The sequence below is a fragment of the Haliotis cracherodii genome, unplaced genomic scaffold (assembly GCF_022045235.1).
Source record: "Haliotis cracherodii isolate W230 unplaced genomic scaffold, xgHalCrac1.p SCAF_16, whole genome shotgun sequence".
Classification (NCBI taxonomy): domain Eukaryota; kingdom Metazoa; phylum Mollusca; class Gastropoda; order Lepetellida; family Haliotidae; genus Haliotis; species Haliotis cracherodii.
Genome location: NW_027266271.1, coordinates 22,650,336 through 22,677,864, shown reverse-complemented (window position 1 = coordinate 22,677,864; position 27,529 = coordinate 22,650,336). Strand labels below are relative to the sequence as shown.

Here is a 27,529-nt window from a genome sequence, read left to right as displayed (position 1 = left end):
TATCATAGATACAAATGTGACGTTTTGGAGCTCGATAGTCACGTGTTATCTTTGTACAAAGGCATTAAAAACTGTTCATTGTCATGTAACATAGGCCACAGGATTGCGCTGAACTCAGTATCTCGTGTGACCTTCACGGGCAGCAATCACGGCTCTGCATCTCCTCGGCACTGACTGGATAAGTGTACGAATTCTGTCCTGTGGGAGTGTCTGCGGCGTGTTCTGACGTTGACGTACGTTGACGTATCGAGTTCATCCCAGAGGTGTTCGATTGGCTTGAGAACTGGAGATCTCGACGGCCAGGGCAAGGCGTTGATGTTGGCATTATGAAAGTAGTCTGCCGTGACACGAGCTGTCACGGAGCGTTGGAGCGTTGTCCTGTTGCAACAGTCACTCTGGCGGTCAATGATTGGAAGAAGGTGGGGTTGAAGAATTTGATTCAATGTAGCGATTTGCTGTCAAATTTCCAAAAACACAACCAAGTTAGATATCCTTGTGTAGGATATGGACCCCCACACCATGACACTACCGCCACCGAATTTGTCGGATTCACATACACAATGTGTGGCAAAACGTTCATTTCGACGACGATAAACACCTTGTCTACCTTCTCGCCGGTGAATAAGAAATCGTGATTTATCGCTATCCAATACTCGTCTCCTGTTTCTCAAATTCCAAGGCTGGAAGGTATGGCACCAACACAAGCGTCGCTGTCAATGGATCTGTTGCAAAACTGGGACGATAACTGGTCTTCTGGGTCTGATTCCAGCATCGCGAAGATGGTTCCTGACATTCTGGTCCGAAATCCTCCTCAAACCAGGGGGGTGCGTCCTGCAGTCTCCGTAGCTGTGGCATTACAATGACGTGGGTGGAACAGTCGAATGTAGCAATCATGTGCAGGGGTGGTAACTCTTGGTCGTCCGGTTCTGGGACGGTCTGCAGTGGAATTGAACTGTGTGTATCGGTCCCAAAAGCGACAAATGGTGCTGTGGTGGACGTTGAAGTGGCGTGCAACAGAAGACTGCGATTCCCCTCTTTGGATACGTCCTATGGCGATATTCCGATCGGGAGCGCTGTCTCGGCATTTTCGAACTTAAAAAATGTTGACTATTTAATGACAAATTATTGGCTTATGCTTGCCTTTTTATAACCACTACCACGAGTTACGAATGCCATTATTTGCACGTGCATTTTGCTTTACTGTTTTCCGCCATGACATTTTTGAACAAGTGTGAAAACAATGCCGTTTAAGACATTGCAAATCGACAATGGCTTAGTTTTTATAAACCGTTTGTTGAATATCAGGCCGCCAACATTTTCCAATAACATATATCCAATTTATATACCGTTTTTTTGTGTAGTCTGGTTCAATGAACTACATACTACCTGTGCGTTTTTTATACTTGTAGGTTACCTAAACATTATTTGGATACTCACCTAAGATAGTTCTAGAAACTTGTTTTCATATTAATATCTCTTTTGAGATATTTAGGCGATACATGCCCTATTTGCATGTTTATAAGACAGTTCTAGAAAAGACGTTGTTGGTGCCTTAAGATATGATGTTAAACAGTCTTAATATATGATGTAAAACAGTCAATTGTTAAACTTTACACTATAATGTTGGATCAATATATCATTGTCTTAGAGCAATTAGTCGAGCCTTGATTATATGATCTAGACCTTCTAAACTATCATCTTAAAAGTGAATGTCCATGGTCGTCCTCGAAAGGTGAGTGAGTGTATGTTCGAGTGTTAAAGAAGGGATGTATGCCACCTGTAACAATATCCCTGTTATATCGCGACATGATTTTCACACATTTTACCGAGGCTGGGAATAAAACCTAATTCTTCAGCGTGACGAGCAACGACTTTAACCACAAGGCTACTCCCAAAAAGGACGTTATCTTAGGGCGGCCATGTTTGATTTTAAAAGAGAAGCGTAAACTGTGGCGCGAGGGAAGGTAATCGGATATCAGCACTAGTGAGTTATGGCTATGTTTTGAAATTTCCCTGGGCGTTTGTTAAAATACCTGTGTATACAAAACACTAGAGGTAGATAAGATCTGGCGTCGACATACGGGTAACTGAATGTCGGAGGTCGAATCATACACACAATGTTGGTGCAATGCTGATAGACGAGTTCATTCTGTAGAGGGGGGTTTGGAAAACATCCCAATGGTGAAATGCACTGCGTCAAGGGTGTATTAGTGTCTGTGTCACTTTGATAGCTACGTGGATAACATTTGATAACCTGCTCCCCTGTGAGCAATAATAGTTTCCCCATTAATGTGAATATAATATGATACTGACCCAAAGGGCCGAGCTGTAGGTACAGTGTAACCTCGTCTCAACACATCTGATTACCCAGATCGATAGTCGGAAATAACGTGTGATCTGAGACGCGCCCAGTACGCTACAGTATAACGCTACCTGTGTAATTGAATCTGTCTCTTCTGGCGGCATAGCTTTGATGTTACAGGTGTAACGTGATGTTGTAATAACTGTGTTGGACCAGGTTCTGACATTACCATATCAAGAATGGCTGACATGATGGACTTTGTCACCTAAATGGTAAGTATCTTCATGTAAGTTACTCTGAAGTAGTTATATCAGCACGTCGTGGGGGTTATTGCCCAGGTAAAATTAGTAACTGTTCAGGTGTGGGTATAGGAGTTGCGTCATGAACCATGTTGACATGGGTATTTTGGGAAGAACATGAAATAAATTCATATCGTAATGCCCAATTGTTCTTACGTTTACATGTATCTAACCCAGTTTCAGAGTGTCGGTTTGTATCAAATTGTTCATTTCATGACGTCATTATATTCTCATTGAGCGAATGTTATAAATGACTAGGCAGGGTTCTCTCTTTTTAAAGACAAATTACATACTAGATTATTTTTAACTTTTTCGAATTACAAACATTTGGGATAAAGCAAATAAAATGACAGAACTTATTGTTATAACATAATGAATTTACATCGGTCACTGTTCTGATAGTATTTGATTCGGAAGCTGTAAAATTCAATTCTGTTATCTGCAGCTGAGATGCTGTGCTCAAGAAGCAGCCAGTAGTCCTGCCATAGAAGAAAAATATACATTTTATTTCATTCCTAATTGATTTCTTGTACAGGCATGGGTACGATGTTTTGTTATTGTTTTCAGACAATCTGCGGTTGTAAAGGTGTATGAATACTTCAGTAGCGTACTGATCGTGTATGCCCACTACAGTAGCCTTCTGACTGTGTATGTCAACTACATTAGCGAACTAATCGTGTATGTCCACTACAGTAGCGCACTGATCGTGTATGTCTACTACATAGTGTACTGATCGTGTATGTCTACTACAGTAGCGTACTGATCGTGTATGTCTACTACAGTAGCGTACTGATCGTGTAAGTCCACTACAGTAGCGTACTGATCGTGTATGTCTACTACAGTAGCGTACTGATCGTGTAAGTCCACTACAGTAGCCTTCTGATTGTGTATGTCCACTACAGTAGCGTACTGATCGTGTATGTCCACTACAGTAGCGCACTGATCGTGTATGTCCACTACAGTAGCGCACTGATCGTGTATGTCCCCTACAGTAGCCTACTGATTGTGTATGTCCCCTACAGTAGCCTACTGATTGTGTATGTCCCCTACAGTAGCCTACTGATTGTGTATGTCTACTACATAAGGTACTGATCGTGTATGTCCACTACAGTAGCGTACTGATCGTGTATGTCTACTACAGTAGCGCACTGATCGTGTATGCCTACTACAGTAGCGTACTGATCGTGTATGTCTACTACATAGGGTACTGATCGTGTATGTCTACCACAGTAGCGTACAGATCGTGTATGTCTACTACAGTAGCGTACTGATTGTGTATGTCTACTACAGTAGCGTACTGATTGTGTATGTCTGCTACATAGGGTACTGATCGTGTATGTCTACTACAGTAGTCTACTGATAGTGTATGTCTACTACAGTAGCGTACTGATCGTGTATGTCTACTACAGTAGCGCACTGATCGTGTATGTCTACTACATAGGGTACTGATCGTGTATGTCTACTACAGTAGTCTACTGATAGTGTATGTCTACTACAGTAGCCTACTGATTGTGTATGTCTACTACATAGGGTACTGATCGTGTAAGTCTACTACAGTAGTCTACTGATTGTGTTGTCTACTACAGTAGCCTACTGATAGTGTCTGTCTACTACATAGGGTACTGATCGTGTAAGTCTACTAAAGTAGTCTACTGATTGTGTTGTCTACTACAGTAGCCTACTGATTGTGTATGTGTACTACATAGGGTACTGATGGTGTATGAATACTACAGCAGCTTACTGATGGTGTATGAATACTACAGCAGCTTACTGATCGTGTACATTGGATTCTGATCTACTACATAGGGTACTGATCGTGTATGTCTACTACATAGGGTACTGATTGTGTATGTCTACTACATAGGGTACTGATCGTGTATGTCTACTACATGGGTACTGATTGTGTATGTCTACTACATGGGTACTGATTGTGTATGTCTACTACATAGGGTGCTCGTCATTTATGTCTACTACAGTTGCGTACTGATCGTGTATGTCTACTACAGTAGTGTACCGATCATTTATGCCAGCTACTGTGGCGTACGTTATTTTTGACAGGGAAGTGTCCACAGATAAACGCAGTGGTCGAACGATTGCATCCAAAAGTGGGAGAGATATGACATTCTGTAATGGGAGAAAAGGTAAAGGTAGTCGACGTGAGGATAGTGAGAATATGCGGGAAATACCAAACTCAACCCACCTGTTCATAAAATGAACTTGTCCGACATAACCGTATTCTTTTCAGGGAGTCATCATTATTTAAACACGGGTAAGATGTTTTTAAGGTTGTACATTTTATCAACATCCTAAAAGGGGCTGTACAAAATGTTGATATCTCATATCGCCCGTCATTGTTTATTCTCCCTGCAGTGTTTTATTGTACGATAACGACCACGAGTCGATTATTTCTTAGATAAAGTACAGTTTATAATAGTTCAGGGCAAAAGTGTACTTTATAACACTATACATGGAGGTAGAGCAAACTTTGTTACTTTGCTAAGATTAATCTTATGTTTTATTGGAGATGCGTTTAAAAAGAAACCTGTAATGGGCGGTGCCTTAAATTGAAAATCCACGAACAGGGCTAAGTGACGAGTTGTTCCATCTATTTGCTTGCACCCTTACATTTAGAGACAAAAGGCGTTTTGAACATAATAAACTTGGTAGTTTTTGGTTTCACATTTTATTATTATTCGTGATTATCCATAACCCTATGCAGCAATAAGATGGATTTATGTTTACATTTTCATAATTATTTGCTTTAGTGTAATCACGTGACTGGAAACATTCCACAAGTGCATTGTGGGGCCGAGCTAACTCGTGTCAACACAGTCGGTGTCGCCGGTTATTGTGTGTTCATGTGTTTTCTGTCGTCAAAGTTGCAACTTTGTTTCCACGACTAATGTTAGCAGACTGACGTAACTGCAAGCCTTGAAATGCTGCGTTTACCGAGTTGCTTGCACTACATGAAACCGTGAATCAACGGTCGTGATATGTCGTGATATGTCATCGCTGTGGGATTAACAGCGGTCGTTCAGTTTGACTGCAGTATCTTGCTAAATACCCCACATTGAGCAAGAGCAAGAGTATACTACAGTAGCGTACTGAGCGTGTGTGTATACTACAGTAGCGTTCTGAGCGTCATTGTATACTACAGTAGCGTTCTGAGCGTCATTGTATACTACAGTAGCGTTCTGAGCGTGTGTGTATACTACAGTAGCGTTCTGAGCGTGTGTGTATACTGCAGTAGCGTACTGAGCGTCATTGTATACTGCAGTAGCGTACTGAGCGTCATTGTATACTACAGTAGCGTTCTGAGCGTGTGTGTATACTACAGTAGCGTTCTGAGCGTGTGTGTATACTACAGTAGCGTTCTGAGCGTGTGTGTATACTACAGTAGCGTTCTGAGCGTGTGTGTATACTACAGTAGCGTTCTGAGCGTGTGTGTATACTACAGTAGCGTTCTGAGCGTCATTGTATACTACAGTAGCGTTCTGAGCGTGTGTGTATACTACAGTAGCGTTCTGAGCGTGTGTGTATACTGCAGTAGCGTTCTGAGCGTCATTGTATACTACAGTAGCGTTCTGAGCGTCATTGTATACTACAGTAGCGTTCTGAGCGTCATTGTATACTACAGTAGCGTTCTGAGCGTCATTGTATACTACAGTAGCGTTCTGAGCGTCATTGTATACTACAGTAGCGTTCTGAGCGTGTGTGTATACTACAGTAGCGTTCTGAGCGTGTGTGTATACTGCAGTAGCGTTCTGAGCGTCATTGTATACTACAGTAGCGTTCTGAGCGTGTGTGTATACTACAGTAGCGTTCTGAGCGTGTGTGTATACTGCAGTAGCGTTCTGAGCGTCATTGTATACTACAGTAGCGTTCTGAGCGTGTGTGTATACTACAGTAGCGTTCTGAGCGTGTGTGTATACTGCAGTAGCGTTCTGAGCGTCATTGTATACTACAGTAGCGTACTGAGCGTGTGTGCATACAACAGTAGCGTTCTGAGCGTCATTGTATACTATAGTAGCGTACTGAGCGTGTGTGTATACTACAGTAGCGTACTGAGCGTGTGTGTATACTACAGTAGCGTTCTGAGCGTGTGTGTATACTACAGTAGCGTTCTGAGCGTGTGTGTATACTACAGTAGCGTACTGAGCGTGTGTGTATACTACAGTAGCGTTCTGAGCGTGTGTGTATACTACAGTAGCGTACTGAGCGTCTGTGTATACTGCAGTAGCGTTCTGAGCGTCATTGTATACTACAGTAGCGTACTGAGCGTGTGTGCATACAACAGTAGCGTTCTGAGCGTCATTGTATACTATAGTAGCGTACTGAGCGTGTGTGTATACTACAGTAGCGTTCTGAGCGTGTGTGTATACTACAGTAGCGTTCTGAGCGTGTGTGTATACTACAGTAGCGTACTGAGCGTGTGTGTATACTACAGTAGCGTTCTGAGCGTCATTGTATACTATAGTAGCGTACTGAGCGTGTGTGTATACTACAGTAGCGTACTGAGCGTGTGTGTATACTACAGTAGCGTTCTGAGCGTCAATGTATACTACAGTAGCGTACTGAGCGTGTGTGTATACTGCAGTAGCGTTCTGAGCGTCATTGTATACTACAGTAGCGTACTGAGCGTGTGTGTCTACTACAGTAGCGTTCTGAGCGTGCGTGTATACTACAGTTGCGTACTGAGCGTCAATGTATACTACAGTAGCGTACTGAGCGTCATTGTATACTACAGTAGCGTTCTGAGCGTCATTGTATACTACAGTAGCGTACTGAGCGTGTGTGTATACTACAGTAGCGTTCTGAGCGTCATTGTATACTACAGTAGCGTTCTGAGCGTGTGTGTATACTACAGTAGCGTTCTGAGCGTCATTGTATACTACAGTAGCGTTCTGAGCGTGTGTGTATACTGCAGTAGCGTTCTGAGCGTCATTGTATACTACAGTAGCGTACTGAGCGTGTGTGTATACTACAGTAGCGTTCTGAGCGTCATTGTATACTACAGTAGCGTACTGAGCGTGTGTGTATACTGCAGTAGCGTTCTGAGCGTGTGTGTATACTACAGTAGCGTACTGAGCGTCATTGTATACTACAGTAGCGTTCTGAGCGTCATTGTATACTACAGTAGCGTACTGAGCGTGTGTGTATACTACAGTAGCGTTCTGAGCGTGCGTGTATACTACAGTTGCGTACTGAGCGTCAATGTATACTACAGTAGCGTACTGAGCGTGTGTGTATACTACAGTAGCGTTCTGAGCGTCATTGTATACTACAGTAGCGTTCTGAGCGTGCGTGTATGCTACAGTTGCGTACTGAGCGTCATTGTATACTACAGTAGCGTTCTGAGCGTGTGTGTATACTACAGTAGCGTTCTGAGCGTCATTGTATACTACAGTAGCGTACTGAGCGTGTGTGTATACTACAGTAGCGTTCTGAGCGTCATTGTATACTATAGTAGCGTACTGAGCGTGTGTGTATACTACAGTAGCGTTCTGAGCGTCAATGTATACTACAGTAGCGTACTGAGCGTGTGTGTATACTACAGTAGCGTTCTGAGCGTGTGTGTATACTACAGTAGCGTTCTGAGCGTCATTGTATACTATAGTAGCGTACTGAGCGTGTGTGTATACTACAGTAGCGTTCTGAGCGTCAATGTATACTACAGTAGCGTTCTGAGCGTGTGTGTATACTACAGTAGCGTTCTGAGCGTCAATGTATATTACAGTAGCGTTCTGAGCGTGTGTGTATACTACAGTAGCGTTCTGAGCGTCATTGTATACTATAGTAGCGTACTGAGCGTGTGTGTATACTACAGTAGCGTTCTGAGCGTGTACGTATACTACAGTAGCGTTCTGAGCGTGTGTGTATACTACAGTAGCGTTCTGAGCGTCATTGTATACTACAGTTGCGTACTGAGCGTCAATGTATATTACAGTAGCGTTCTGAGCGGGTGTGTGATTATCCATAACCCTATGCAGCAATAAGATGGATTTATGTTTACATTTTCATAATTATTTGCTTTAGTGTAATCACGTGACTGGAAACATTCCACAAGTGCATTGTGGGGCCGAGCTAACTCGTGTCAACACAGTCGGTGTCGCCGGTTATTGTGTGTTCATGTGTTTTCTGTCGTCAAAGTTGCAACTTTGTTTCCACGACTAATGTTAGCAGACTGACGTAACTGCAAGCCGTGAAATGCTGCGTTTACCGAGTTGCTTGCACTACATGAAACCGTGAATCAACGGTCGTGATATGTCGTGATATGTCATCGCTGTGGGATTAACAGCGGTCGTTCAGTTTGACTGCAGTATCTTGCTAAATACCCCACATTGAGCAAGAGCAAGAGTATACTACAGTAGCGTACTGAGCGTGTGTGTATACTACAGTAGCGTTCTGAGCGTCATTGTATACTACAGTAGCGTTCTGAGCGTCATTGTATACTACAGTAGCGTTCTGAGCGTCATTGTATACTACAGTAGCGTACTGAGCGTGTGTGTATACTACAGTAGCGTTCTGAGCGTGTGTGTATACTGCAGTAGCGTACTGAGCGTCATTGTATACTGCAGTAGCGTACTGAGCGTCATTGTATACTACAGTAGCGTTCTGAGCGTGTGTGTATACTACAGTAGCGTTCTGAGCGTGTGTGTATACTACAGTAGCGTTCTGAGCGTGTGTGTATACTACAGTAGCGTTCTGAGCGTGTGTGTATACTACAGTAGCGTTCTGAGCGTCATTGTATACTACAGTAGCGTTCTGAGCGTCATTGTATACTATAGTGGCGTACTGAGCGTGTGTGTATACTACAGTAGCGTTCTGAGCGTGTGTGTATACTACAGTAGCGTTCTGAGCGTCATTGTATACTATAGTAGCGTACTGAGCGTGTGTGCATACAACAGTAGCGTACTGAGCGTGTGTGTATACTACAGTAGCTTACTGAGCGTGTGTGTATACTACAGTAGCTTACTGAGCGTGTGTGTATACTACAGTAGCGTTCCGAGCGTGCGTAAATACAACAGTAGCGTACTGAGCGTCTGTGAGACTTGACACTTCCTTGTTTCCTTCTTCCCCTCGTTGTAAACAAGTCACGGAGTGATATTAGACTTATATAACAATATAACTCGACTCTATGTACAAAGCCAACATCGTATGAACAATTTTCCGATTCTATGATTAATCTGTTTGTTCATATTAAAACGTTTCGTAATAGCGTTTCATGAAAAGACACGTTTCATTACCACAATGTTTATTGGAATGAAACCATATCCTTCCAAACCACCCAGATCCCATTGAAACGAGGTGAGGTGAGGTGAGGTGAGGTGAGGTGAGGTGAAATTGTGTTTAACGTCGCGTCCAAGATTATTGCACTTATATTGCGACGTGCATGCATGTGTGTGGTTGCTTGTACTAGTCCGGACTGATGCCGATTTATAGTGCTAGCACACTGAGATACCATGCCGCAGTTTAACATGAATACCCCACTAACACAGTATACTGACACCGAGCCGACCAGTCCATGTTTTAGCCCCTTAATGCAGAGCTCCAGACAGGGTAACAACAAGTACCATCTTTTAACGCATCTTGGTATGACGCGGCCGGGGATCGAACCCACGGCTTTGCGCTCCCCGGGCGGACGCTATGCCACAAGACTACGGAGGCGGTCCTCATTGAAACGAGAAAGAAGACATTACCTGTACATGGAACACATTTAAAGCTTTGCCATGGCAATCTCCATGACGCGAGTGATATATTTTTATTGTTGTCCATTGTCACGTAATGGATCAACCTTGATGGGTACAATTATTTATTTTATCACAGTTCGTTTTGTTCACCCTCAAAGCCATGAGGATGACGGGTACTTACGATATTAAAATGATTTGATTTTTTAGTTTGCATTTCGAAACAAAGATCGTTACAACATCTCCGATTAATTCGTTTAAAGATCGGTTAAGATTTTAACGTAAACCTAATGACATGACACCTAAAAAATATTCACAGTTCATGTCCTCCCGAGCAGTATCGTACACTGTTTGGCGCTACCTTGTTTGCAGAACGACATCCTTTTCCAGATTCCAGTGATTGTATACTGGTCGCCGTTGTGTGGAAAGAGTATTGCGGGGTGCGGTCTATGGTAACAAACAAACACTTACTTATTTCTAAAAAATCTGTGATTGGCGGGTGCTGGTGGTAGAACAGGCCATGCTTACTCTTTTCGCGAACACCTGGTGTCATCACTGATTTCCAGTAATACATCTGAGTGCCGTTCATCACTGTTTGCCTATTACGTCGAATGGAATCTATTTCGGTAAGATATTATTTTCCGGCGTTGACCTTTTGAATTTCTATCATAATTCAAAATATCATGAAGTCTACCTTTGTTAAATACAATTGGAAAGGAATTCAGTATCAACAAAGAGCACCCACTAACTAACAATATAAAATCTTATCCTGTATATATCTTCTGACGAAACTTAATTTTGATGATAATAAAGACATTCTCATGTTGAAATACAGAAACCAATTTTCATTATGTAATGCCATATTTTGATAGATCCACGGAAATAGTTATTTGAATAGCCTTTCAACCGATTCCTCTTTTTCTTCGGATAATATGTTATGACAATGTCCTTATGGCCTTATGGGGGAGAAGAGACTGTTCTTACAGTATATCAAGTTTTCATCAGGTGTCAGTGGCATCTTAGTCATGCAACAAAATGAGGTCGATATCACATTTTCCTAGAGATAGATGTAGGCCTAATATTGTGATCTCTATTACGATAGGTTTACTTTTACTTTTTATTTTATTGCAGTTTCTAGATAGAGACTGGGTTCCTTTTCTGCTTTTTGAATCCTTAAGGATTGAATGACGCTTCAAGAATTCTTTTCTGGTCTGTCATTTGACTTTGATGTGATATTGAGTTGTTTGGAAACAGTGCTCTTAACCATGTGTGTTCTTATCAAGATGGTCTCACAATGTTCTGTAATTCAAGCCGGAACTTTAAGAACAGCATAATCAAATACCAGACGTATGGTAGGCATTCCGATTAACGATACTTTTTGTAATTTTAATTGCTACGGATCATTGTTGAGCCAACGAATATGCCATGCAGTTTGGAACTCTTTGGAACAAAGTTTGGTAGTTTCAGTCTGCTACTTTTAGGCAGCTTTTAGGAACTATCTATATACAATCTGTTCATGCTAGACAGAAGCAAAGACATTTAATATCAGTTAACAATTACCATCTGTCTAGTACGTTATTAAGTTCTTTCTTTCAACATAAATAATGACAACCGTAACCGTTTCCGAAAGACAAAAACAAATATTTTTAAGAAACCAAAAGATTTTGTATGGTAAATTTTTAACAAACTGATTTGGCAGTCTAGGGTTTATACGCGTACATATTGGTGTGTGGTAAAGGTGTTTGGTGCAGTAGTCGTAGAATGTATCTAATCCCTGTGTACCATGACGTACCACGCTCTGTATGGCGTCTTCGTCTTTCGTCTACAAGTGTTATCAAAACAAAGTTATGCACTAGTGATTAGAAGGGTAATAAGCTGACCCCTTCAGAAACATAGTAGACCTGCCTGTGTAGGATACGAGAGTGAGAGAGAGAGAGAGAGAGAGAGAGAGAGAAAGAGAGAGAGAGAGAGAGAGAGAGAGAGAGAGAGAGAGAGAGAGAGAGAGAGAGAGAGAGAGAGAGAGTTGAATGCATCTATTATATACAATGACAAAATCTAACATATCATAATAGAGTCATCAAGCAATATTCCTAATATTCAGCAAACTATTTGTCAGAAATAACCGTTCTATACTCCAGATGAACAAGTAATATAAATGTCTGAAACCTAACACTCAGTGTTCTGTACCGTTTTAACAGTTCTAGTTGACAACGGTGTAATGATCTATACCGAAACGTCCCTGAATTGTGGTCGAAAGATGGCTGCACCATTGCGGTGTGTACATACATCTATTGGTTTACGGAGCAGTACATGTATGATGCACAACGGAGTTCCCACAGTGATTGATTTGTGGTGAAACAAGCGATAATTATGACATAGTGTTCTGTACATCAGTTCATAATTTAATAAAATTTGGATTACCGTTTCTCTGGCAATCCGAAGCAAGTGAGTTAAACTGATTTCCGGAAAACTGCAATAAAATCACACATTTTACCAATCTCGTGATTCGGACCTGCGTTTTAGGTGTGGCTGACTCTCTACTTTACCCATGCTGTAGACAAGAGTTTATTAAAGGTATCTGAATCTTATTGTTGTAGATTTACCCATCATTTCAAATTGTGTTTTGTGCGAGTCGCGGATGCAACCGGCTGGGTAGGACAAGCTTACCTTAACAGGTGGCGTCATCACTGATTGTCAGTGATCCATTCATGTTATTGTCACAGCTATCTTGCTTTTTAGTGAGATAATCGAGACTGGATATTCTCTGGCATTGGCGCTTTATATAATATTAAGTTCAAATTATGAAGAGAAACGAAGTGAGTGAGCTGCGTTGAGAACCAAAGTAGCAGTGAGTGAGGCTTCGAAACACCACCGCAGGGATTCCGGGTTACAATAGTCCCTAGCAACCTATACAGATTGCAATAGACGACTAAATGGATTGATCGTGGAGGATCGGTGTCTGATTGTGTGTCATCGTACACCGACGGCGGGGATGGTTCCTCTTAATATCAATCACTGGATTATCTGGTCCAGAGTCGATCGTCATATTGTTGAATGCAAGTTAAACAACAATCAAAAGCAAACAAAACTCAACTTAAGCAATACTGCAGAACTATTGGCCGAGGCTCAAGGAACGAACTGCACTTATATTGACCATTGAGAGAATAGAAATAGGATATTTGACGTGGTATGCATGACCCTTAACCCTTAGTTTTCGCCGCTGACCCAGATAACATTTAGAGTTTAGGGGCTTCTTTCGTTCCTCTTAACTCTTATCAGGTTCTTATCTAATATGAAATTTACACCTTTCATCTTTAACCTGGAAACCGATAGCAGAGTGTCTTGATTAAATATACCTGTATACCGTCGGCAGTTATGCCTGTTAGCTAGACCACCCGACCGAACACACCTGTAAGCCCACGATCTAAACTTGCCAATTTGCTATGGTTGCTGTGTCTGCTAACAATTTTATTGTAATCACTTGATATGCTGTGCAAGCGGACTAAAACACCGCCACATTTATCACATTGTCTCTCCTTCTAAATATGTAGAGATATTTTAATTACTCTTCAATCAGCAGAAACATGACTCAATCTTTACCTCAGCTTGATTTGGTTTCATTACTTATCATCCAACCGAAAAGGCCACTACATAACGACCGCAATACGTGTCTGATTCCCGTCAACATGATTGACACGTGTATTCGCTGACGTTGAAAAAGAAGGTGAACAGTCCCCATTCCTTTGCGTAAATCCTGTTCCTGACTTGTGCTATGACGCACGATTCATTATGTATAAAATGTGTTTACGTTACCTGCAACTGATGCAAGAATATTTCGAGTTCCAAGCATGCCGTACGTTATCTCCAACGGGAGTAAGTGGTAAGACGGGAAGATGGATATTTAGGTGCGATTTTAAAATGTTAATTATCAAAACCGTTTTGGTCAATATAACACGTTAAATATGATGATAAGCTCTGTATGTAGTTCAGTTAGACTTTGTTCGTTGGGGTAGCCCAGTTGATTAAGCATTGGTTTGTCTGCAGACCAGGGTTTGATTCCCATCAATGATATAATATTTGAAGCCCCTTCCTGGTGCCCTTCCGTGATATTGGTAGACCCTTCTCATTCATTTAACTTAAATAGTCATAATATTGCTGAAATACTGCCGACGTGACTTTTCGCGAACATCTGGTATCATCAGTATTAGATAGTGATTCATAAGCACATGCTAGATATAGCTAGAATCGTACACTGTCTCTGTATTTAATAGAGCTTTCTTATAACTAAGTATCTTTTTAGTTGGTCCCAAAATATGTTTTGGAAATACGACAAAACGGTCTTACATCAAGCCTTTACTTATCTCGAACAACGGATCACTCGATTTATTTCCGATCGTCCCCGTGACTTCGTGTTACCGCATATGAGCAAACACATGTTTTAATACGTATGGAAAATACCGATTTTATGCAATATTTCATGCAAAATTCCCATAGTACAGGCTGGTGAATTTGTAGAAACATGATTACCTTACAGACATTTCATGTCTGAAAACAGCTTTAGATTTTATTACATGAATGTTTTCTGAATTGAGAGATGTATCATCATTTATGTATCATCAATCGCTTACCATTATGCTGTTTACACAACCTATTCTAAGATATTGATAACTATCACAAATGAAATAATACATGAAATTCATCTTCGACATAACCACAACATTTTGTACATGTATACTTCAGTCTACCTTGACAATGAAGGATGATCTATTTCTGACTGGTTAAGTTTACTAAAGATGAAGTGCTTAATGACCCATAATGATCACGCGAAAGATAAAATAATCAATTTTAGTCATGGTAGATGAACCTATTCTGTTATAAATTTTGCGGAGGTTCATCGTTGATTAAACCGCTAAATTTGACATTTAAAACCTCAACAATGAACCACCTCAAAAGAAAAAAACCAGAATAGGATTATCTCCTATTCAACAGATTCAATATCCATTGACCTGCGAATCAGGTCAATAATCAATAAAAGAGGAAATTACCCTGTGAGATTATGCATACAAGATCACGTGTAACCGATACACGTGACCCTCTCCGATCATTGACCCAATCTATTAAGGACAATCCACCAGTCTGTGTGACAGAGGGAAAACATATGATCCCCACATATTCACTAACGTCATAATCCAAAATCTAGCGAAGGCTAGAACTTTTATTGGATATAAGCTATTGCGAAGATATAAAATGGCATCGAAATGTTTGAAATATCTCATCTGTTGTTCCTCGTTTATTCCTATCATATGATCTATACTAAAAAAACATTGAGGATTACGAATATTTTGGAGGGTATTATTATAAAATTGTGTGCTCAATGTTCACTGTAAAAAAATATCCCCAAAAATATTCATGGTCCCTGATTTTGTTTTCAGTTTATAAAGAAGGGAAGTTCATATGTGGTTCTTCGAGATAGCTTTTCTGTATTATAAACAACCACTGGCTTCTAAAGCTATACATGTTTATGACGTGCTTTTATTTATGCTTTTATCGCCCTTGTCAGTACATCATGTAAACGTGGCAAGGTCTCGCGGTACACATCCTTCAACTCATCATACATAATTTTGAAACCATTAGTTTATATTAGATATCAGTAAATATGATTATTTTCTTTTTGATGGAATATCGATAATGTTGGATTGTCAAAGTGTTGCAACAAATAACCTCTGCCATTCAGTGAAAATCGTACAAAAAATGTAATTTAATAAATCCAAGTTGTGGCATGTAAACTGAATAGTGAAAGACAAGGAATGATATTATACAGATTTGTCTTCCAGGAGACCTATCCTTGCAGTAATATGATATTATCATGTGAATGACTGAGTTTCGTTGTCTATTGATTAAACCATTAATAAGTCATTGGGGAGGACACTACAATACTGCTCATAAATAAGTTGCACTGTTATGCTGCATTTTCATGAAACAGTGTAACATTTAATTTTGTACATAAATATTGTGTTTATTATGTATTTAATGGGAAATACTGTATTCATCTAAACATATAAAATTGACATTTAACTCGATTGAAAAATAAGACTTTATGCTGGAACTACTTCCAGTCTGCCTAAAAGACACTATTGTTCAGATTATTGTTATAGCTTAGTCAGAAAATGCATAATAAATATTTGTCTTTTCTTTTCAAATGACATCTTTATCTCCCGAGTGACCGACAAAGTCGATATTTTCATGAGTGGCGCAATATTAGTATATCCACTTTTTAATTAGATTTTGGCATTAATTCGTAATTGATAACGCAAAAAAACCTTGTATGTTGATGGCTGGACTCAAACAGTATGTGGGGAATACACAGAATGCTGTATAGAATAAATCTCAACTAGTCAATGTTAAGATAAAGTGAGTGAGTGAGCAAGTATTGTTTTACGCCGCTTTTAGCAATATTCCAGCAATATCACGGCGGGGGACACCAGAAATGGGCTTCACACATAGTACCCATGTCGGGAATCGAACCCGGGTGTTAGGCGTGACGAGCGAACGCTTTAACCACTAGGCTACCCGACCGCCCCTAAGATAAAGTAAATGGTAATAACGTGACGTACTATTCCTCCTCATCAACATCTACGTATGAAATACTTCGTCTAAGGTTAAAAAATGTACACAGCCAAAAACAAAGAAATAATACATTTTTTTTGTGTGAAAAGATATATAGATTTAAAACGTCAACGCCAGAGAATAAAATCTCGATTATTACAGGGAACAGATCACACTTGTCGTGAAAGGCAAAATACCAGTGAAATTTATATGAGCAAATCTCTGAAAATCAGTGATGACACCAGGTGTTTCCGAAAAGGAGGTTCGCATATAAAAATAAAGCAACAAAACCCTTTCCATATCCAATAGAAATCTCAGCGAATAAAATCTAGATTATTACAGGGAACAGGTTACACTGGGCGTAAAAGGCAATATACTAGTGAAAATTATGTGAGCAAATCTCGCATATAAAAAAAAGTACCAAAAACCTTTCCATATCCAATAGAAATCTCTGCAAAAAACAGAGTCGATTGTACTATTCCGACAATATCATAAGCCTGTGTTTATGAATAACCATCAAATAGTAATGGTACAAGGTGTTCGCGAAAAGGTGAGGGTATCCTCTTTACCTTTGTTTCAAATTGTTTATGTTACAGTATCTTTTAACTGAAAATGTAATGTGTAGTCATTATAACAAAATTTATCTGATCTCAACAAATACTTTCTTCAAATAAGCCACGTTTACTCAGGGACATGAATCATTGAAGGGATTGGACTAGGGATTGGACTTCATGGTAAAGCGCAGCGGGCTTAATGTAGTGGGGATTATGTGATAAAGTAGGAGCATGCTGATTGCACCGTCGTGACTCAGTTGTTCTCGTTGCAAGAGCTCTGCGACCCAGCGATAAGGCGACATGATAACGCCAGGATGATAAATGGCCATATCGCTGGGAGAGGGTACGTGCGCGCGGCTACAATGTAACTGTGATGTGCATGCACCCAGTTTGGTTTCCCGACGCCGGCCGGTGTGGTGTGGTGTGGTGTGGTGTGGTAGTTACAAATGTACATGTTGACGCGTCATGTTTCCAATGGCTTACAATACGTTGCAAAAACCATTTTGTAATCGTTGGAACAATAAAATGAAGTAATATAGTGCGAGTTGGATTTAATGGCGCTTTGACCTGTATTTGAGATATATAACGGCGTATTAGTTTGTTTTGAGAGGAAGGCCCACGAATTACGTAGATATTTACCACTGCTTGTGAGTGAGTGAGTGACTGACTGACTGCGTGACTGAGTGACGTTTAAAGCCCTTTTAAACAGTATTTCACAGCGTGTCGTCTTGATGCAAAAGGAACGGATTCAACTCAAGATGAGGATATAATATAAATTGAGTTCAACAACGTATGGTTAAAGTAATAGATACATGTGAATTCTTACAGGTCTGATCAAGTTTTAAGTTCCATCGATTTTTGCATGAAATTAAAGTCCTAAAGCTGACAAACAAAACCCCATCTCATTTTCTTGCTTATACTTTGATTCCAAGCTGTAAAAACGATATTATTAAACAAGTCAGTAGTTCAAATAACTTTGTTATCAGTATTTCAGTCAATGCTCCTTGGGGCGATTTACGATTTACGGCAATCTTGTGAAGTCACTCATACTACTCATGTGTGTGTGTGTGTGTGTGTGTGTGTGTGTGTGTGTGTGTGTGTGTGTGTGTGTGTGTGTGTGTGTGTGTGTGTGTGTAGTTTAATGACGCATAAATTATTGCAGCGTGTATACTGTGATTCCCATACCCCCTGTATCATGGGATTCAAGACCAAGCAGAAACACACATACATATATGTTTTGTTACATTTCAGATAACTAAACAAAACAATCAAATACGTTTTTGTGTATGTCGTTTCAAGATTGAATAATGTTAGAACGCTAGAAGTATTAAAGAAACATTTTGAAATCAAATGCTCTCAACAGTTTACCTGTTGTTATTTGGGTGATTGCTGCAGTTAATCTACTTCCTGGACAAGTGTACTTGTTTCTCAATTAAACATTGTCCTGGCTATATGATTCATATATATTTTTTGTGAGACAATCTGCAAATCGGAAGCAGTAAAAAAACTCAACTAAAATCTAAAGTACAGAAAAAATGAATATATAATTCAATCCCAAATTCGCTCCTGTTATAATTCTAGAATAGGTCTTCAGCAACCCATCCTTGCCGTAAAAGGCGAATATGCTTGTCGTAAGAGGCGACTAACGGGATCAGGTGGTCAGGCGCGCTGACTTGGTTGATGCATGTCATCGATCCCAATTGTGTGGATCGATGTTCATGATATTAATCACTGGATTGTCTGGTCCAGACTCGATTATTTAGAGACCGCCGTCATATAGCTGGAATATTGCTGAGTGCGGCGTTAAACAACAAACCAACCAACCAAAGATTCTAATTCTTGGTTCACCAGAGGCATATCCGTGTATGGTTTCACCATTCTTGTCACAGCGGCATTAAACTCAACTCATTCACTGTTACTACATTGTTCGTCTCCAACGAACGAAATACCTATTGGTTGTTGACCGGACAACATATTGTAAACTTACACTGTCAACACATTATAACAAACAAACACCAGCATCAAGTCTACGGCTTTTAGTGATCAGATTTGGCCATCGTTAATTTAAAATTTCTTATAAATTGCCAAATACAATTTTAACTGTGACCACATTGAAAAAACACGATCCGAAAACATATCGGGCCATATGATATGCATTTTACAATCGTAAGTATCCAAACTCAATTTGGATGTTAGTCTTGAAGTATTAGAGCTTACTGATAAACAGTTAAAAATCACCAATTTGTTTTTTCATACCTTCAAATGGCTTTAAAGTCATAATTTGGTAATTTTGATGATACTGCCAAATGACTATTTCCAAGAGCTTACTTTATACCTATAACACATGTACATGGTATGGTTTCAAAAAAGGTTCACATAGGGGTCCAAAAAGGCCTAATGCAGTATGGTTTGAAATTACGTTTGAACCCGGTCAGGAGGACAGGGATGTTTTCACTTATCTCAACAAAGAGGTTTACTAATAACAAAATTATCTGAAAATGATGTATATTAAGAAAAGTGCTCGCACTCAAGGTGAGTGAGTGAGTGAGTGAGTGTGGTTTTACGCCGCTCTTATCAATATTCCAGCAATATCACGGCGAGGAACACCAGAAAGGGGCTCCACACATTCTACCCATTTGGAGAATCGAACCCGGGTCTTCAGCGTGACGACCGAACGCTTTAACCACTAGGCTACCCCACCGCCACCGTACCCAAGGCTGAGTCGCGAGGATGTCTGTGTCTTGAATCCAATATTACACCGTATATTAACCAATCAACTACGATACACCCTCACATTGGTTTTACATTCCTTCAATTTAATTCCAGGGTAGAGGCGGTGGGGTAGCCGGGCGGTCGGGTAGCCTAGTGGTTAAAGCGTTGGCTGGTCACGCCGAAGACCCGGGTTTGATTCCCAACAGTACAATGTGTGAAGCCCATTTCTGGTTTCCCCCGACGTGATATTGCTTGAACATAGTTAAATCGGGATATAACCATACAACTCACTCACTACTAATTCCAAGGTCAACTAATCCATTACTGGATCATTTTGAATCACCAAGCTGGAAGTCGGCCATGTATTTCAAAACAGCTGATTCACCGTCACTACATGAAGGGTCAAGTTCAATAGAAATGACAGGACTCATCCTGTCTGTGTGTTGCGTATCAGATAATAGCCATTGATCGATGCAAAGTTCAACTGTAGTAATAACAAATATAGGTACACTTTGGATGACACACAGCCACGAATACTTTTTTATGACTTTTAAGCCTGTGATCTACCAGATATCTTGTTATTGAACGTCGCTTGCAATTCATCTTACGATACGTTATCTTCCTCATAAGTATTTATATATATCAGTGAAGGGGTACAATTCTCGTCTCGTATCATACTCTATATTCAATATATGTCAAGATAACGAATCTTGGGTCGACGGCTGCATGTCTACTGGCTTTTAAAGAATGGCACACAAGGGGATTGACCATATGGAAACCACTTTATCAAAAGTAAATATATTGAAGTACTGATAAATGTTTCTGGTAGACATGTGGAGGACATTTCCAGATTTGACGCACCAGTGACAAGAATGATGTCCGATGCAATTCCTTATTTTGACTTCTACCAATTGTTCCCGTATTTTTTTTAGATGAACAATTGACTTGCTTTTGCGGCTGGTATCATTAATATTTTAATAGTGATTCATAAATACATGCTCATGATGTAGTCGGAATCGTACAATCGTATCACGTGTGTGATAACATAGATGTATTTATAGAAATTGCATGACACGAATTCTAAATTTACCACGTCAACACCAGAGAACAACCAGTCTCGATTATATACCGAAACATATTTCATTGGGCGTAAAAGGCCAATTTATGGAAATCATATGAAAGGCTCACTGAAAATCATTATGACGCCAGGTGTTCGTAAAAAGGTGAAGCATGTCCTGCCAAATCGGTAGCTACCAGCAAATGTGCAACCACAAAATGTGCATAAAAAGTATGTGCTTGTTGCTTTTATCACACAGCAGTACTCCTGCCATGTGCGGCGTCATTTAAACACACCAGGCAATCGAGTGATGGACCAAAAATCCAGTTTGGACCAGAAATCCAGTTTGGAACTGAAAACGATACCTTAATTTCGAATGTCGTCTGCCGTAAACAAGTGCAGAGTTTTTGCTGTTTATAAGTAAAGAAACAACCTGACTCCTCTGTGTTACTTTTTTACCACCTAACAAACTCAATCATACTTTTATCCACCGCACCAACAGACTTCTCCCCCACTCCTTCCCATTTCTGTCTTTCAACTTAAACAGGAACTTGCTCACGCCTACCATTCACGCAATCCTGACACAAATTCATTCACTGAATCACAAAGCTCCTCTCTGACTGGTTCCTCCTGATGTCGCCCAATCCTAAATGCGTCTGATGCTGATGTACTTGTATTACATCGAGCAGTGTTAGCTGTGACGACAGTCACTTTCCGGCTCTGTTGCGTGTACTTGTCAAGCAGAGGCGCATGGTATCCGATTTGATGGCGAAATCCGAGATGAATCAATACAGGCAGTGGACAGAGCACACACACTGCAGGCCTACCAGGAAAATGCAGTTCCTAAAGCAAATTACTACTTAGTGGGAAACGTTACAATTACTAAAAGTTAGAAGGCGGGATTTTAGTTCTCTATGTCATGCCAAGAATTTGAAAAATCGCCTTCTGAATCCTCATCACAAAGTCTCTTTTTAGAAGCTGTTTTTAAGTCGCATGAAGAAGCAGTGGTATCACTTTAAGGTAGTTATCGAGTTTTTGTGCTGTTTTTGAGAGGTTCGTGTAAATATCAAACGTTAAAGTCAGATAATAATCAGTCACGATTTTTTGCCAAAAAATATTCCATTTGGCGTAGAGGCAAATTTTATAAAGGGATCTGTGAAAACCAGTGATGACACTAGGTGTTTGCTGCCGAAGACCCGGGTTGGATTCCCGACATGGGTACAATGTGTGACGCCCATTTCTGGTGTCCCCCGCCGTGATATTCCTGCAATATTGCTAAAAGCGGCGTAAAACCAAACTCACTCACTCACTAGGGGGGCGGTCGGGTAGCCTAGTGGTTAAAGCGTTCGCTCGTCACGCCGGACCCGGTTTCGATTCCCGACATGGGTACAATGTGTGAAGCCCATTTGTGGTGTCCCCCGCCGTGATATTGCTGGAATATTGCTAAAAGCCTCGTAAAACCATACTCACTCACTCACTCACTCACTCACTCACTCACTCACTAGGTGTTTGTGAAAAGGGTAAGCATGTCCTGTCCCACCGGTAGCACCAGCCGCCAGTGTTTGTTTGTTTGTTGCCTGACGCTGCACAACAACGCTCCTGCCATACGCAGGCGGCCTGTAACAACCGAGCCTTGATCAGACAACAAATGCTCAACGCCCCGCACTGTAAATCAATAAATCGTTTGTTTTGCGGACGTGTGTGGACTGGAATTGTCAAACATATTTCTATATAGTACTAGCTATATGGGGTTAACTCATAAGACTCACAAGAAGATTAACTAACCATCCTCATGATAGAAGGCGTAATTCGATAATGCCCCTCATAAAAAAATGGATAGTATTAACGATGTGTTTTGCCAATCCAATAAACTTGGTATCATAATCCGTTAAATATGTAAATGAATTGTCCAAAAACTAGTCCAGTCACGGTCTCGTGACCGCCCCGCTTCCTCTTCCCTTGATTTGGTTTCCGTCACCATTCGTCAAAGTCCGGCGGTCGTCCTGGTCAAGTGAGTTCACGTTCGTTGTTCGAGTATTAGTGACCCGTAAATCTTATTCTCAAGCAGTTTAATCTCATACTTTTATAATGTATGGATTTCATGTATGTTATTCAAATACGTGTGCTACCTTATTCAAGCAGGGAACATGTTTTAGTAACTTTAAGACCTCACTTTCTCGTCCATAATTACGGCCGCGAGAAAGGGATAAAACGATAACACGAGACGAGTGAGTGAGTGAGTGAGTTTGGTTTAACGCCGCTTTTAACAGTATTCCAGTTATATCGCGGCGTGTCAGCTTAATGTGGGAGGAAAGACCGAGGTGATGCAGGTCTCAGACGTTTACCACTTCAGTGAAACCCACGTTTCTGGCGTGCCCAAGGGACGCAACTCTGCACAGCGAATCGCGGCGCCTTAGACGACTGGGCCACCCGTGCCCCCGACACGAGACGAGAAAGCGATAACACGGGGCGAGAAAGTGATTCCACACGACAAGAAAGCGATATGTATATCGCTTTCTTTTCTCGTGTAATCGCTTTATCGCTTTCTCGCGGGCGTAATTGAGATCGAGAAAGCGATCGGCCCCCTCGGCCGCCATACAAACATGATGTCTAAGTAATTCCCTAGTTTGATTTCTACCATACGTTCTCATGCTGTATCTATGTGAACATTTGAATTTACCTGTGATTGTGACGGGTGCAACCTTAGGGGCAGGATGTGCACACCTTTTGACGAACACCTGGTATCATTACTATTTGATAGTGATTCATAGACACGTGCTCAAGATACAGTCCGAATCGTAAATCGACTCAGCAATATGCAGAGATTTCAATTGGATATGGAAAAGGTTTTGGTTGTTATTTTTATATGCGAGCACCCTTTTCGCAAACACCTGGTGTCATCACTGATTTTCAGTGATTTGCTCACATAATTTTCACTAGTATATTGCCATTTACGCCCAGTGTAACCTGTTCACTGTGATAATCTAGATTTTATTCGCTGGCGTTGATGTATTACATCTCTATGCTTTTTTACACACAAAAATGAATTCTTTCTTTGTTTTTGGCTGTCGCTTTTTTTTCTGTGAGTGACATTATGTCTTAAAGTTAAAACTTCGATTCTTTTACCCTCGCATTGTAAATAAGAGCCAAAGGTGCACATAATACCATTTTTTATTTATGATAGTGACGATACAGAACACACTCAGCTAATAATCTCGTTTTTTCCATAAAACACAAATGATAATAAACCTAATGAAAGGCAATAAATCCTCTGTTTGTTGAAACAATTAACCGATATGAAAACTGATTAAATCCGACTTACCACAAATTAAGCTGAACACAAAAACCTTGGATAAATCAATGTTGACAGCGATTTTCTGACCAGTTCTGCTGTTTGTGTGTTTATTTAATGGACAATTATGGGAAAGATGTATAAATGTGTTACGCTTTAAATGCTGTTGGGCGTATAAGTCTAAATTGATACGATTACCTAACAGTGTATTTACTGTAGGATTTCAACATCCATCACGTTTAGGGGTCATTTACACGTTAGAAATAAACAACAGTCATGTTTCTGTGCCTTTCACTCCTTAGATTGCTGAATTATTTTGCAGATCTAGAACGCCATGAAGTTAAGTGCAACAGTTAACTAATTAATTTTTTTTAAATTGTGATAAACGTCTGTCTCCTAAGATCTATTTGATTTTTATAAATTTGAATTAAATCTGTAACATGTACCTATTTTTACAATTTTGTCAAGCTATTGCTTAATAATCATCCCTAAAGATTATTACATCTTATAAAACGTCAGTCCATTCGTCTTAAACCAATATATAACAATCACACAATGTCCATAACATGTTTGCTTTGAATTTTCACGATTTAACATGACTTGAGTTTTTCAATAATCATTAATATAAATACCACCTGAATGTTACATCCCAAAATGATCATCTAAATTGTGTTTATCGTGAAATGAGTTTTTAGACAATCAAACTAATAAACCATCAGATAAATGGCGTGTCATGTACGAAAATGCATCAAATGAAAAATGTGATATAAGTACATCAAAATAAGTTATTTTACTACATTATATTTTTCTTCGTGTTCAGTTAATTTTGCAGAGCTCACATTAGATCGCCACACGATCTGGCATCGGCTGTAGAAGGCGGATTGCGCAACCCCCAACACAATAGCTTGAATAAAAATGTTTTCGTAAGTGAATGTAAAAATATTTATTTTCAAAGTTAATAAAAATAACCACGTGTTCGTTGAAATGTGGCCCCGATTGATGTCACTGATGAGGTCATCGCACGCACATACATATCAATGTAAATGACATTACCTTTCAGTTGACAGTTGCTCGATGTACAGTTATACATACATAGTTTTATATATTAGCGATGAAAATTTCAATTGATTTGTATGACCATTTTGTCAAATATTTAAAAAAATCGATGTTACAAAATATTTGAGTATTCATTCATATTATATAACCTAAGCCGCGCAGAATACTACATAACAAGATCAAATTGATTGTAGTATCTAAATAAAACGTATACGGACGAGAATAATCAGTCTGGATTATCCGCCCAAACAGATTCCATTGGGCGTAAAGGTAAAATAGCTGTGAAAATTGTATGAATAATGCACTGAAATGACACAATGTTCACAAAAAGGGTAAGCTCGTCCTGCACAACTGGTAGTAGACACAACTCGCACAATTTGCATGAAAAGTAAGTGTTTGTTTATTGGCTTACACGTACAGCAGTCCCCCTGCCATACAACGGCGGCCTGTAAACAACCGAGTCTTGACAAGACAATCAAGTGAGGACCAGACAATCCAGTAAATACCAACCCTTAGAACCATCACTCTTCCCAAAGAATGGTTTCAGACCCTCTACATACATATGAAATCAAATAGATTTTGTTTTTCATTTCGAAACCGACAACCCGTTGTACATTTCTTTGCAGATGTGCATTCTGGTGACTAAATCAAGTAGATACAAAGGTAGTTACAAACATTGAATCACAGCGTTAAATTGTTAAGTAGCCGCTTGAGAGGTTCATTGTGAAGAACCATGTCTCCAGATACCTGATGACGTCAGTCTCCTACCAAATAACAATGGAACGGTTTTATTGATAGTCTCGTGTAATTTATATTCCTGACTTCCCATCGGATAAGGGCAGGTAGGTTAGTATTTACGTAAGAGAGATTTTGATGAATAGAAAAAAGGGGAGCGTCACATACATTTTTTACAATCATCAGACTGTACATTGAATGCAGGTTCTATACCTTCACTGTGATAACCGATTTCGCACATGGCCTGTGTGCATGCACGACTCACTCGCTCACCGGGTAGCCCATTCGTCAAAGGCGCAGCAATTCGCAGTGCAAAGTTTCGTCCCTTGGGCACACCAGAAATCTGTGATTGTGGGTTCGAATCCCTGTTCGCCCCGATTATGTTTCCAGTTTTGTCAGCACCATACCCATGCTCGTGGGTTTCACTGAAGTGGTAAACGTCTGAGACCTGGATCACTCCGGGCTTTTCTCCCACATTAAGCTGACACGCCGTGATGTAACTGGAATACTGTTAAAAGCGGCGTTAACCCCAACTCACTCACTCACTCGCTCACAAATATGTACACAGAGAGACAGACTGCAGACAGAATGCAGACACACAGGCACACATTGTTTCCTTATACAATATCAAAACCAAAGCTTGTAAACAACAACAATCCATTACGAAAGGACACGAATATCCTTATGGTGTTATTTTGGGGGTTAAAAGAATCAAAATGCGCACACCTGAACCCAAAATGCTAAGAATATACCTAACTTGAAGGAGGCAGTCAATCCCCTTTTGTTGGATTTCGGGGATCTTTTAGAGTGTACTTGGTGTCAGTGTGGTAGATTCAACATTTAAAAGAATATGTTGAACATTAAATATCCTTTGTATAATTGATTTCGTCGATATTTCCCCCGTAATTTAACCTCAGATTGTGCCCTCTCTCGATGAATTGTTTGATAGGCATCACGTAGATGTTGACCAATGTAGATACAATTTATGGATAACAACTTTTTTAATACTATAAAAGCGACATTTCGGTATATATCCTTATACCGTTGTCAAACAAGTGATGCTTTTGATATTTGTGTAGTATTCGGGTTTCGGGGGTGAGCAATGAGAGTGAAAAATTAGATAGTATTCAGGATTCCAGGAAGTGGGGGAGTGGTTGCACACTCTTGAGGAGGAAGACCAGCACATCTCACTGGAAAGAGTAATTAAATGAATCACATTAAGGCACAT

General features: G+C 40.2%; 1 protein-coding gene across 1 annotated transcript in view; it reads left to right on the top strand.

Moving 5' to 3' along the window:
* The first annotated feature begins 2,558 nt into the window (after positions 1-2,558).
* Positions 2,559-27,529, top strand: part of LOC139463484 (guanine nucleotide-binding protein G(s) subunit alpha-like) — a 37,385-nt gene continuing 12,414 nt past the window's right edge. The window contains exon 1 of the mRNA XM_071244756.1: positions 2,559-2,574. The gene's annotated coding sequence lies outside the window, so the exon portion shown is untranslated. The remainder of the gene's footprint in view (positions 2,575-27,529) is intronic.